The sequence below is a fragment of the Sus scrofa genome, chromosome 9 (genome assembly GCF_054392235.1).
Source record: "Sus scrofa isolate SSC_HxYL_T2T_F1_AM1 chromosome 9, Sscrofa_HxYL_maternal_Yorkshire_Landrace_v2.0, whole genome shotgun sequence".
Lineage (NCBI taxonomy): Eukaryota > Metazoa > Chordata > Mammalia > Artiodactyla > Suidae > Sus > Sus scrofa.
In genome coordinates, this window is record NC_139391.1 from 132,751,942 (window position 1) to 132,766,560 (window position 14,619).

At 37.7% G+C, this 14,619-nt stretch overlaps 1 protein-coding gene across 42 annotated transcripts in view; it reads left to right on the forward strand.

The window, feature by feature from the left end:
• Positions 1 to 14,619, forward strand: part of PLA2G4A (phospholipase A2 group IVA) — a 369,657-nt gene that overhangs the window by 195,796 nt on the left and 159,242 nt on the right. For 3 of the 42 annotated variants that reach the window (XM_084978012.1, XM_003130393.6, XM_005667845.4), the window contains exon 1: positions 11,415 to 11,505. The exons of 38 other annotated variants lie outside the window; for them this stretch is intronic. The gene's annotated coding sequence lies outside the window, so the exon portion shown is untranslated. Of the gene's footprint in view, positions 1 to 11,414; positions 11,506 to 13,881; positions 14,078 to 14,619 lie in introns of those variants that run through there. One more of the 42 variants, XM_084978016.1, reaches the window with a different exon arrangement.

The window sequence follows — 14,619 nt, forward strand, 5'->3', positions numbered from 1 at the left end:
TACATTGGGCAACTTAGTGAACATGTGCCTTAGTTTCTCATTGATATGAGAATATTATTACATATTAATTAATGTGGCTATTACCCTGTCATAGAGCAGTTGAAAATGAATGAAACAGCCAGCATCAATATGTTTTCTAGACCCTCAATAAATGGTTTCTATTTTCTTCTCATAGTTATTCTCCCCATTCTAGTATCCAAGCCTTGCTTTCTACCTATATCCCTTTGAATGTCCAGGATGCTGGCCATCCAGGCAACATACAAATGTCAACTTTCCCACTGCGTCTCAAATCAAGACTTGCCTCTTCAATGAACTGTGCATTCGAATTGAGACTTAGTTACAAAAATGTTTATCAAAGTTTCATTTATACTAGTGAAGAAGCTGGAAATAGCATAATGTCTTAAGTTATCCTTTCATAAATTACCATGTACCCATATATTGTCATGTTACAAAACCATTAAAAATTTTATTGACATGGGAAGATATTTCAGACATGCAGTGGATAGGATAAGGAAAAGTAGAAATAAAACAATGTATACAGTGTACTGACATGAAGAATCATATGGACATGCATAGAATTAAAAGGACAAATGATATACAACAAATGTTAACCATTGTTATGTCTGGGTGGTGGAATGTGTGATTTTTATTCTCTTCGATATACGTAGGCCAAAGGCTATGCCTTCTGTAAGACAGGCTGTAAGAAATGTCACATTTCTTTTATTTATTTTGGGAGCTGTGCCTGCAGTATGCAGAAGTACCAGGGCCAAGAATCAAACCCACACCACAGCAGTGACGACACCAGATCTTTAACCTGCTAGGCCACCAGGAACTCCTCTTTTATTTTCCAAGTCAAAATTAAAGTGCTCCTCATTCTCATCTGGCTAGGGCTTTTAATTTCAAGTATTACTGGAACTTCTTTCCTCTTAAAATTCTCCAAGTTTATGTAAGTGATGTGTGGGTCTTCTAAAGTTCTAAACATTTAAATAGAATCTTCAGGTTTTAGTGTATGCTGCCTGTTATTCCTGATAAGCCCATGACAAAGCCATACCATGCTTTTTTTTTTTTTTTTTCCTTTCCTTTTAAGGCCGCACCTACAGCATATGGTAGTTCCCAGGCTAGGGGTCAAATCAGAGCTGCAGCTGCTGGCTTACATCACAGCCACAGCAATGCCAGATCCTTAACCTACTGAGCAAGGCCAGAGATCAAACCCAGGTCCTTATGGATACTAATTGGATTTGTTACCACTGAGCCATGATAGGAAACCCCACATCATGCCTTTAAATCCAAGGACTGTTCTCTTGCTTCTGTGTGAATCCTGTGAACTCCTGCCGATTTAATCCATTGTTGCCCTGGGCATTTTGCATTTTGTAATCCCAAATCTCTTCATTCCTCCTCAAATTGTTTTCTTATCTTCACATGGCAAAACTATTTCCCACTTAGAATAAACTCACTCTCTTCTTGAGATATTAATGCATGACGTAAGTGGTAATTTAAAGATTAAATTAAATATACACTATTAAATGTAAGTTTATTATTTATCTATATATTACTTAGGTACTACTATGCAGCAATATGTATTACTTACTATGTATAAGGCACGAAAGTCCTTAATTTTAAATAAAGTCTCTGAATCAACAGTTTTATACAAGTTATCTTCCACCTTTTCTCTGTGTTTGCTTCCTTTCATAATTCTCTGTAAGAATTTGGGCTTTGCAAACATAACTGGGAAAAGGCATGGAGGAAAGTGGGCAGTCCAGGGGAGTAATCTTCTCCATGCTTTGTAGTGGTTATACTTCTTAAAAGATTCTTTATCAACGGAATACAAAACCATGATTTAGAATAGAGAAGAAAAAAATATCCAGAGCTCTGAAAACTAAACACAAAAGGATGAGACGTGTATTTTCAAAATGTTCAACAATGAACCTGTTACTTCACTAATATAAATTAAAAAAACCCCACAGCTATCAGAGAACAAAACAAAGCATGCTTGTGCAAACACTCTAAACTTTCTCATTTTCTTTTTATTTCAGAGCTTTATCTTTGAATTCTAAGGCTCAATTAATTTATCTGTGAATAGACATTGGGAAATGGCTATAGAAAGAGATATGTAATTTGAGTTCAAAGGTTTAGTTTAAACTTTGACTCTACTTTGCAAGAGTCCATGGTTTTCTGTTCTTCCAGTAGGATGATAACGATGCAGGCTGGGGCAAAGCTGCCAGGACCCCAGTTAATCCCAGGGGTTACACACGGTTCCAGGCCACAGGGGAGAGTTTCTTTAAGTAATCACATCTGCCTCTCCAAGGACTAAAAGCAGAGGACACATTCTATAATTCCAAATCTCCTTTTTTCCCCCCACAAATTGTTTTTCACAACTTTCAGATGGCAAAACTGATCCCAATTAAGAATAAACTGATTTACTTGTTCAGACATAAATATATGAGGTAAGCAGTAATTTGAAGATTAAATATGAAAATTTAAAGCCGTTATTAAATATATACCATGCCTCCAAACTGAATCTCTGAATCATCAGTCTTATACAGATTATCTTCTCATACTTTGTGGTTTGATTTACTCCTGTAGCTGAGTTTTGTCAAATTGTCTCAACCTTCCAATTCCTCTTTCCTATCTTTTTTGTTTGTTTGTTTGTTTGTTTGCCTTTTCTAGGGCCACTACCTGCAGCATATGGAGGTTCCCAGGCTGGGGGTCTAATCGGAGCCTACACCGCAGCTCACGGCAATGCCAACACTGGATCCTTAACCCACTGAACATGGCCAGGGATTGAACCCGCAACCTCATGGTTCCTAGTCGGACTTGTTAACCACTGTACCACGAAGGAAACTCCCGTCTTTCCTATCTTGATAGCCCTCCTCCCCTAGAGGGAATTCACCATTCCTTCTGGACTCGGTAATCCCTCTGGTTTTCCCCCTCCCCACATCACTGTTCTCCATTCTTCCCTCTATCTTACTATCTTCCTAAGTACCAGATTTCTAAGAGCCAAGAAACCGACACCTATCGCCAACAATCAGTTACCAAAGTCAAGACAAAATAGTGCAACTACTGTCTTTGATAGCTGGGAACTTTGTTTTTCTTTATTTCTTTCTTTTTTTTCAAAGCTGCTATCGAATTTATTCTCTTATTTTATTTTTTTTATTGATATATAGTTGATTTACAATGTTGTGTTAGTTTCAGGTATACAGCAAATCAATTCTTTTTTTTTTTGGTTTTGTTTTGTTTTGTTTTTTAGGGCTGCACCTGAGGCATATGGAGGTTCCCAAGCTAGGGGTAGAATTGGAGCTACAGCTGCCGGCCTACACCACAGCCAACAGCAATAAGGGATCCGAGCCAGGTCTGTGACCTACACCACAGCTCACCGCGATGCTGGAGCCTTAACCCAGTAGGTGAGGCCAGGGACCAAACCTATATCCTTATGGGTGCTAGTCAGATTTGTTAACTGCTGAGTCATGACTGGAACTCCTTTGATTCAATTTTATGTGTATATACAACTGAATACATATAGGTTATATATACTATATAACTGAATACACCTGTATCTATATTCTTTTACAGATTCTTTTATATATACACATACACACACATATTCTTTTTCAGATACTTTTCCCTTATAGGTTATTATAAAATATTGAGTAGAGTTCCCTGTGCTATACAGTAGGTCCTTGGCGGCTGCCTGTTTTATGTATAGTAATGTGTGTATGTTAATCCCCAACTCCTAATTTCTCTCCTCCTCCTTTTCCCCTTGGGTAATAGCTGGGAAGTTTCTTTTCCACCACAGGAAAACATCTAAATTCTTTCATTTGTTTTGCAGTAATTTTTAAAGTCTAATCTCAGTGTACATGTCTGAACTTAGCTCTCCATTCTCTGCCCACAAACTCTTCTCGTCTCCTGGAACTGCCTTTGCATGTCCTCCCAGCCATTAATTCCTGCCTTTGCCTTTGCTGCTCAAATGGATCACAGCTACCCACCAACATCCAATCCTAGTCTCATGGCCCAGTTTGGACTTCAGATTTGATTTGGTGCTTCCCTGTTTCTTTGTCATCCTAGTACTTCCTGCTCAAGACGCTTGTAATGGCTTTCAGTTAGCGCTATCTCCTTTTTCAGCTGTCAGTACAGGTTTCTGTGCTTGTACTTGCTGGTTCTTCTTTCTGGAACATTCCTCCCACACTCAGTTCCATGGCTGGTTGGCCTATTCTTATTTTTCAGTCAAAATTTTGGATCCTTAGAGAGGCCTTTCCTTGGCATATTGCTTGTTTTTTTTTGTTTGTTTTTAAAGTTGGTATTTTGTTAATCTGATTCTTTGCCTCCCCTGTGCATTAGGATATAAGCGTCATGATAAATGGACCTTGTCTACCCTTTGCTCTCTCACTCTCTCTCCGATGCCTAACAACATGCTAGGCATATGATAAATAAGCAAGACTTCTGAGGAATGGCCATATGGAGCCCTTGGTAAAGTTGGATGATGTTTTTAGGAGTTTTCAGAAACCAGTCTTGGGCACTGAAGCAGCATAAAAGCTTCTTACTTTAAAGGGAGGAAGTGACTTGATCAGTGGTCCTATCCGTAGTAGCTTGTGCTTCCTGAATTGAATTTTTGCCTAAGTATATTATAAAAAATTTTACAAGTGTCCTTTAGGAGTTCCCGTTGTGGCACAGTGGAAACAAATCCGATTATTATCTATGTGGATGTGGGTTTGATCCCTGGCCTCACTCAGTGGGTCAGGGATCCTGAGTTGCTGTGGCTGTGGCATAGGCTGGCAGCTGTAGCTCTGATTTGACCCCTAGCCTGGGAACTTCCACGTGCCTTGGGTGCAGCCCTAAAAAAGCAAAACAATTTTAAAAAATAATGTCCTTTAAATGCATAAATATTTAAAAATCATTGTGAATGAGTGATCGAAGGAGTGAATCCTATTTATTGGGTGAATGGATGCTGTTTATTAACATATATTAAATGCAAAGAGAATGCTGTATAAGGGTTAGTGGAACACTCCAAAATATGGCCATATATAGCTTAAGCCATGCTTTTACTACAAAGAGCAAAATGACTGTTAAAGAAAATAGCAACATCTAGAGAACCAAATGAAAGGAAGATTGTTTTTCTAGAACTATTATTTATAGCAAAATAGTCATACCTTCTTCTTTCTTCCTTTTTTAGTGATAAATCAAATATATTATCCGATCTTGCAGTGCTTTCTTTAAATGCAGCTAGTTATAAGCAATATTGGGCACAAAACTGTTTAGGATATTAGTCTAGTGTTTTATTTTTAATTCAGTTCTTGGACTAGTCTGCTGTTTTTCAGGAAAGTAAAAATACCTCAGGAAGGTATTAATTAGGAAATATTTAAATTTATTGAGTCAGTGATGTTTTTCTTAATGGTCCTCTCTATACGTAGAAAAGAGTTATAATATTTTGTGAAGTGGGAATAAATTAGATTTGGGGGGATTTTTTTAAATAGCAATTTTTGGATTATTTTTGTTACTGTAGTTATAAATTTTCAAATATTACTCCATCCTAAGAAACAAATTTGGGACAAACGGGGATTTAAGGCTAGGTTATAAATGTAACGAAGACACACCACGTTCAGGAACTTTTGACAAAACTAAGTTTTCCTAATTCATTTTATCTACCCGTGTCCATAATGCACACACTGCTTTCTGTATCTTGGTTATTTGGGTGAGGATTAAGAGTCGTCTGTCTTTGTTATGTTTCCAGTTAGAGAAAGATGACATACATATAGGGAAGGAAGGAAACCAGATGTTTCCAAAGAGAAGGTATTGGTCTCGACAATGTATTTGAAACATTAAATAGCATAGAGCTTAGAAGGGCTTAGTCACAGGTTATATACACATAAATATAGGAATGCTCTTATCTTAGTTCTTTAATGGAAACTGTCTACTGGCATCGTCAGAGCTCAGTTGCTTGAGGAACTCTGGACATTCTCTTAATTGCAATTCTTCCTACTCAGGATTGTCTTCAAAGCAAAAGGCACAAGTTTAGCCTCTTGCATGGTTGTCAGTACATTTAAATTCCAAGGGCACAAGAATTTTTAAAACCCTATCAAGTGCCTGCACATGAGTTTCTGAGCTGTGTGTTTGGGATGGTGCCCATTCGGACAGAATTGCTGAAATTAGACATGCACTTGCTTTACCAAATTTAGAGGGATCTTGGAGCTCAGAAAGCAGATTGTGCGTTATTGCCACATGTAGGTAAGATGAATTAGGACAACATGGTTTTGTTAAAATTTCCTGAACATGGTATGTCTGTAGTCAAAATTTTTTAAAAATATGAAGTGGAGTTCCCGTAGTGGCGCAGTGGTTAACGAATCCGACTAGGAACCATGAGGTTGCGGGTTCGGTCCTTGCCCTTGCTCAGTGGGTTAAGGATCCGGCGTTGCCGTGAGCTGTGGTGTAGGTTGCAGACGCAGCTCGGATCCTGCGTTGCTGTGGCTCTGGGGTAGGCCAGTGGCTACAGCTCCGATTCCACCCCTAGCCTGGGAACCTCCATATGCCAAGGGAGCGGCCCAAGAAATAGCAAAAAAGACAAAAAAATAAAAAATAATAAATTAAAATATGAAGGGAGCTTGATTTAATTTTCTCTTCTGCTTTTTCTGCAGAAAAAAAAAAGTGTTTTTTGGTTTTTTTTTTTTGTCTTTTTTTAGGGCCGCACCTGCAGCATATGGAGGTTCCTAGGCCAGAGGTCCATTCGGAGCTGTAGCTGCCAGCCTACACCAGAGCCCCAGCAACACAGGATCCGAGCCTCATCTGCAACCTACACCACAGCTCACTGCAACACCAGATCCTTAACCCACTGAGCGAGGCCAGGGATCGAACCCGCAACCTCATGGTTCCTAGTCGGACTCGTTAACCACTGCACCACGACGGAAACTCCAAAAAAAAAAAAAAAAAGCATTTTTAAAAGATATAGTATAATGGGTCAATAGACAGTGGAGAAAACTTCACAGTATGAGTTTAGCAGTGGAATGATTTGACTTGAATTGTGGGACAGTTTATCTAGGAATGAAGCCTAAGATATTTTAACAGGGGAAAGAGAGGCAGGAATGATGCAATGATGCATGGCAGTGTATGTGAGTAATAGTAATGCAAGGGTACCAATCAATATTTTGACCATCAATGATGCATGGCAGTGTATGTGAGTAATAGTAATGCAAGGGTACCAATCAATATTTTGACCATCAAATTTAAACAGTGTAGCGGTAAGAAAAATGCTGAATGTAGAAACAAGAAGATGAATGAAGGAGTTGAGATGGGGAGGAGCGGCAAGACTGTGACCGTTGCTGATAAGGAAGAGATTGGTGGCAGGTTCCAAGCCTGGGCGCTTAGGGGTTCCATTTTCCACCCGTGGCTCCACTACTGCTGATGTACAGCAGTAAGGGATTCGGCTAACTTGGGACAGGCTGAAGAGATGGTCAAACAAAACTTGCTGTAAGGGATGGTTATGATATCCTAGAAAAATTCTGGGCCTTGGAGTCAAAGCGACTTGGATTGAAATCCTGGCTTCACTACTAATTTTGTGTGCTTAGGGGTCTAAATAAAGATCAGAATGCTTAAGTTCATGAATATAGTGATAAATGTTACTGGAAATGTAGTGATAACACTAAGTATGTGGCCCGATATAGGTTCTAAGCAAGGAGTATCAGTGATATTATTAGTGCTTTATCTGGTATAGTCCTCTTAATAGATTTAAAAGACATTTAGGAGGGAAAAGTTTAATAAGCTAGTAATAATCATCCTGACATGCTCAATTAAAAAAAGATAATTAAGAGAAAATTATTGCTTCCATTTTTCAAGTCAGAATAGTGATACAAATATATGGGTATAGTAAATGCACAATAAAAGTACAAATGATTACTAGTAGATATTTAGCTATTAAAAGAATTCTTATTGTTTATAAATGCTTTCTCCTTAGATTTGTGTTCATAACAACATCTAAATTTGTATTTTATTTTTTATGTTTTTCTTTTTACAGCTGCACCTGCAGCTTATGGAAGTTCCTGGGCCAGGGGTCGCGTCAGAGCTGCAGCTGTCAGCCTACACCACAGCCAAGGTAACTCTGGATCTGAGCAGCATCTGTGACCTATGCCATAGCTTGTAGCAATGCCAGATCTTAACCCACTGAGCAAAGCCAGGGATCAAACCCACATCCTCACAGATACTATGTCGGGGTCTTAACCTACTGAGTTCCCACATAGATAATAATCGGATTTGTTTCCACTGTGCCACAATGGGAACTCCACTGCATCTAATTTTTAAATTAATTGTACATAATTTTAACTAGGGTCCACTTCACCTGTATCTCTGATTAGCTTCATATTTCCAGGAATTTTATTAGTGTGTGTGTTAAAAAATTAAATTTTCTCTTCTTTAGTAACAGTGAAAATGGCAGTGGCAAGTAGACTGCTATTTGGAGGTCGGGTTTAAGACATCCTTGAGCCCAATATCATGGATGATAAATTCAACAAACATCCTTTGAGCTCCTAAAATGCTATAGACTTTGGGAAGAGGATTTATCAAAATGAAAAAGGCTTGTTTCCTACCAGCTGGAAGCATAAAACATTTTTCCTTGTATGGCCATGTTTAACACAAATTAATCAGTGCCCTAATAAATGTTTTTACTCAAATGGAAAGATGAATTCAGCTGGAAAAAGGAGTGGGTAAGTTACATCTTTTCCAGATGAGGTGTAATTGAGCTAAGCCTTGCAGAGTAAGCAGGATTATTTTAGTAGAATTTAAGGGAAAGGTGTGCCAGGAGATTAGTCTCTGTGGTAGTTGGAATGATTGTGGTTAATTAGCTGATTGTCAAACAACTCACAAGTGAGAATTATTTTCATTTTCTTTGATTTGAGTCTTATTAACTTGCTTTTGTTAATACATAAAGAGAGGAATGACATATTAATTATATTCACAGACAGTTAAATAGTACAAATACCAATATAGCTGCATTATGGACAGAACACTCAAGCAAAGCAGTGGACAAGAGGAATGTATTAATATATGTGAATTGGTTAATTAGTGACCCCTGAGAATCTTCCCTGTTTCTATCTGCAATCTTGATTGGATTTCCCTGTTCATCTCTGAGTATCCCATGCTGGCTAACCATTTTCCCTGGATGTACCAAATTAATCATCAAATAGTATCTCAATCCTCATGTTCAAGTTTATAGGGGACAAATCACTTTCAACTGGTTAAAATACAAGATAGGTGAAGTGGAAGTGGTGGAAAGAGCAAAGAAAGAGAAAAATCAATCATTAAAAAAAACCAGGTTTTACTTTTCTGCTTTTTAAGCCATGGGTTTTAACAAGTAGGTACTTCCTTGTTAATTTGGCTAGTTTTGAGTCTGTTCCTTTTGTTTACTTTCCAGTGCTAAAATTAGCTTACTATTCTCAGTCTAATTTTTTAAAATGTTGATAATTAATGGCACAAAGTCTGAAACGTATCGACTCGCAATAATGCACAAGGTAGAACTGGATTTTAAAAAGGCTGCTACATATACTATTGCTCAGTATTAGATGGGTCCCACCTGTATTCATTCTCCTAAGAGATTTTGATGGACAGGGCTAGAAAAGAGGGGTCTTTAGATCTAATTGATCCTACAGACTGAGGTAGGCTATGAAAGCAGAGACTCTCTTACCTAGTGGAGAGATTCTTAGAATTAGTAGGCAAATGTTGGAAACATTTTTGGAGGAATTAGGACAATGTGAAGACAGTTGTTTGATCATCTGGGGGGGTCAATGGGAACAATGAGATCATGAGTAAGGAGCCAAACTGAACCAAATGTGGGCATAGAGGCCGTAGAACCACAGAACGTTGCAAAGGAGAGGCAGTCAGCATCCATTCCAGAGAGCTGGAGAGACATACCTGCAGTAGCTTTTACACTATACGGATGGAGATAAGTCAGCCTGATTTAATAAGGCTAGAAGGAAGAAAGAAGCAAACATCTTCCCATATGTTTTAACTCTAGCCATCACATATACTGAAATTCTCTTTAAAAGCATTTAATCAAAAAATTGTCTTTCTTTTTTCTACACCACAGCCATAGCAACACGGGATCTGAGCCGTGTCTGTGACCTACACCACAGCTCACAGCAATGCTGGATCCTTAACCCACTGAGCAAGGCCAGGGATCGAACCTGCAACCTCATGGTTACTAGTTGGATTCGTTTCCGCTGCACCACAACGGGAACTCCCCTCAAGTTTTCTTGTCACTGCTGGGTATCTTCCCCAAATATCAAGAGCTACAACTTTTATTATCAAATTGACCCAAGCACTGTGAAGCCACTTTTCAAAGGAGCCTTTCTTCATCAGAGTCTTGGGATGACTCTGTCCTGCAAAACATATTCTTTCTTTACCTGGAGAAAAAGGTTAAAAAAAAAAAATTAATGGTGTGTTCTCTGCTCTTCTACTTAGCACTTCATTTTTCAAAAAATTTAGGATCTTCTTTGGAAAGAAAAAGTTCTTGACGTCATGAGCTACTACAGACTTTTTTTAGGAAGAAGAGATTTATAATATAACAGGTTGAATTTATGGGAGAAAATGAAGACAAAAAGGAGTTAAATCTTGGGCTACGGAAAACATAAAATCCAGAAGATTTGATGAGGGAGCCTGCAGAAATTATATTCTTTGAAAATATTATGAGAGCTAGGGAAAGTGTGCTCGGTATTTGACTAAAGGCAAAAATAGAAGAACCTGTGTTTGAAAGACAAGCTATGCTAAATGAATGTCAGTCTTTAATGACACTAATTGATTCTTGTGGAATTTGAATAAATTTAAACAATATATCTTCTTTGTTACAGTGAAATCAGTTACTGGAATTTACTTGGCACATTTGTAACAACCTGATTTGATTTATTCCCCTAAATCTCAACATATGGATTATATCCTCTGGTATGCCTTTAATCTTAAATTTACAAACACGTGGTTATTAACACAAATGTTTTGAGTTTGGGTAGGAACTATTTAAATGGATTTAATTTTTAAAGTGGTCTCATATAGTTCATCTTCAAAGTGCACATAGTCTATATTTTGGGCTTATTATAAACCTTGCCTTTTTACAGAGGCAGAAATACTCTGGGTTATTCCTCTTTTCAATTGGGTCTTACTTGTTTGGAAAAAAAAAAAAGGAAGAAGCAGGAACTACTTAAGGAAAAGAAGTACTTTCAGACACACAGGCATCCATGTGATTTAGGACTGGTTAACGTATAGATGATTTAAGCATGTTTTCTGACTCCAAACCCCTAGTTCTGATAGATAAACATTTATATTTAAGACATTAACTGCTCTGAGAAGCGCGTTTCTCCCTTCCTCTTTAATTCCACCTTAACACAACTGCAAAGACTAAAGGAAACCAGCCCACAGTTTAGCCCCTCCCACCAAGGCAAAGCCTTGAACTTCTCTGTGATCCCCGGCTGAGAAAGGATCCTGACAGAAAGCTAGAGGCGTAAAGGAGCCTGAAGAATCTCAGTAACTCTGGGAACTGTAAGCAATATATTTACTCTTCCCCCCGCTCCACTCCCCTCTCCCACCCTCCCTAGCTCTTAGTTTGTCCCTTGCCTGAAAGGAGGAAAGGATGGAGGGATGCCTAGGACTCACCGCTTTAAAAAGTCTGCGCGTCCTCCTCCTTTTGAAATCAGACACAGATCGGGGGCCCTAATTTCCTTCTAACAAATGCCACTTTGCTTTCCGGGGTCTAAATGCACTGTGGAGTCGGACGGTAAGAGTTTGCTTCACTTAGCGCCGGAAAGAAAGCGAACTTTCAGAAAGGCAGTGAGGTGGCTCTCCTTAGCCCTCGCTCCACGTGATGCCACCCCGTGGCTGCCAGTCCCCATACTCGAGCAGCAGCGCGCTGTTTGACAGCCCCGAGGATCTTGAGCGAAGGAATGCATGGACTCTTTGAAGTTGTAATTAAGAAACAGTAATTTTGGTTACTTCGGCGAAGCATTCCTGGGTATTTGATGTGTGGCCGTGTGATTTGAAAAGACAATATTGACAAAATTAGTTGTACAATGACTGGTCTTCTGATTCGCCCTTCTAAATGATTTGATGTGCCAGGAGAGCAGAGCTCCAAACTAGGTATTGGCAAAGATGTGCTCAAGTAAGAAAGTTGAGTTCTGCAGTGTGAACACTATTTTAATAATTTTGTAACAGAAGCGTTTGTAAAAAAAAAAAAGGCATTTGCATTTGAAATAGTAGTGACAACATATCTTGTCTCCTATAACTTGTAATCATTTTAGTCTTAAAAATAGTGATGTTTACCTCAAAAACTAGAACAAGAAATGCTGTTCATTTTGGTTGAGGAGGTAAACATCTGTTGGCTAAGGCGGATGGAAAGGACTAGAACTGTCCTGTGTGCGTATGGGTATAATTCTAAGTTACATTTGCCTACCTAGAGAGTATTTCTGTTCTGTTTTGTTTCTGTTTGCTGCATAAATTTAGAATTGTAGCCTAAGAGATATTTTCAGGGAATGGTAGTGAAACACACCTTGTTAAGAGTTTTTAAATTGTATTGCAGAGATCCCTGAACCTTGCCAATCAAGTTTGATATTGGGATAAAAAAACAGGCTTTCCGCTTCTTTCATTGAGCAAAAGAAGAGTTAATTTAAAATTAAGCAATAATTGTGCAATGTATAGAGAAGGCTTTAATCTGCTTTTGCTCAAAATAGCTTTACAAACTTCCTGTAGGGGAAGCACAATTGATGGGATGAGAAATGAAGAAACCCATTTAATATTTTTGCTTTTCCCAGTTAAACATAAATGCAAAATATTTCAAAAGTGACTTGCAAATATGAAAATGCTTCTTGTTGCATTTTACACTTATCAGTTTCTTGCTAATAGTACCCGACAAAGGTCATCCCACAGAGATAATTTGGCCTGTATTTTTTCCCCACCAGTATCATTCCTAGTGTCTCTGCTTAGAAAGCAAAGTCATAGAACCCAATCATTTGCATACTAAAATAACATGTTCCAGGAATAAAAAAGAGGAAGACAGAATTAGCTGTGGTTCCTTTTCCTCTCCTATGCCCTTTATTTACCATCAGTTTTTTTTTTTTTCTTTCTCTTGTTTGAAGAATGTATGGATTTAGTTATTCCCAACTTTTTTTTTTTTTTTTTTTTTTTTTTTTTTGTCACAGGCCTTTTTATAAATCTTATGAAAGGTGTAGACCCCACCCTAGAATAATGACACATGCTTCTCTAGCATGCACAAATTCTGATAACACCTTTAGGAATTTCACAAACCCCCCCAAATGATTTACGTCACATGAAAACGTAGTATTTCTTAGAACTTTGGCGTTTACTGATAATATCAAATAATTAACAAATTATTTTACTTATAAGTAAAGAACTGCCTGACAGTGAAGATTGTACTTATTTTTTAGTGTTCTGGAACTGTAAATAATTGGGTGTAATGGAAGAACTACTTGGAAACCAAGTGACCTAGATGTTAGACTCCACGCAACAGTAATTAGCTGTGCAAATGCTAAGCTTGCCATTTTTCTGTAACATGTGATATTTTTTATTATTAAATGCAATATGTAAAACATAATAGGGTAGTAAGATGCAAATTACTTTTTATTGGATTGTGGGATTTCTATGTTTGCTGCTTTTTGTTCCAAAATTCGTATTTCCCCGCCTAATTATGTTTAATAATATTCTTGTTTATTACAAAGATAATTCATGCTTACTGTTTAAATCTTGTTAAATAAAAAATTGTGAAGAAGAAAAGGGAGGCTGTACATAGTCCCCCGCAAGGTGTAACAACTTCGAATATGTCTTTCATTCAATCAAGAGTTACTATTAGTGCGCATCAGCAAAGAGACAAGGAATTCATGCATATACATCTGTTTATACTTCTAGACATTCTTCTACACATATACTCACGTGTAGATCTTACAAAGGTATGTTCACACCTGTTAAAAGATCAGCTGAGGCATATGAAAATTTTTTAGTTCATTTGAGCAAAAATTGATTGGCATGGGGCAGTGCCCAAGTAGAAGTGCTTCACTGACAGAATCTGGAGGAGTGAATTTTGTAGAGAAAAAGCAGAACCAAGGTAAGATATTTATTGATGGGCTCCAGCTTAAATCCTAGTCGGCTGTTTATGAATGACTCTCCATGGGTTTTAATTTTGTAACTTTGAGGAATTTACTGGCTTAGATTTCAGTTTACTAATGTAGGCTGCAGTGGAATTATAGTCACCTTAGTCTAGTGACTTCCTTGTTTAATTAATGTAACACACTCTTCCTGCTATTTCATGATGTGTTTCCCCTCAATCAGGCAATTTTCCGTTAAAACATGATGTTGTTATACTTGTACATTATTTTATATTCATTCATATCTTAAATATTACTGAGTCAATACTATGTGTCAGGCACTGGACAGGTGATGACAATCTAGCCATAAGAAAGAGAGTGTGGTTCTAAGATGTAATTTTTAGTCTATGGAAATGTACTGGCTGATTACAAATCGTTGAATATTTAGGTGAATTAAAGTTTTACACTATTATAAATAGTGTTTCATTTAGGACCTCTTAATAAATGTTTGTACGCATCTTTGTTTATTTCCCTTGGATAGAGTCTTAAAATCTATTTTATT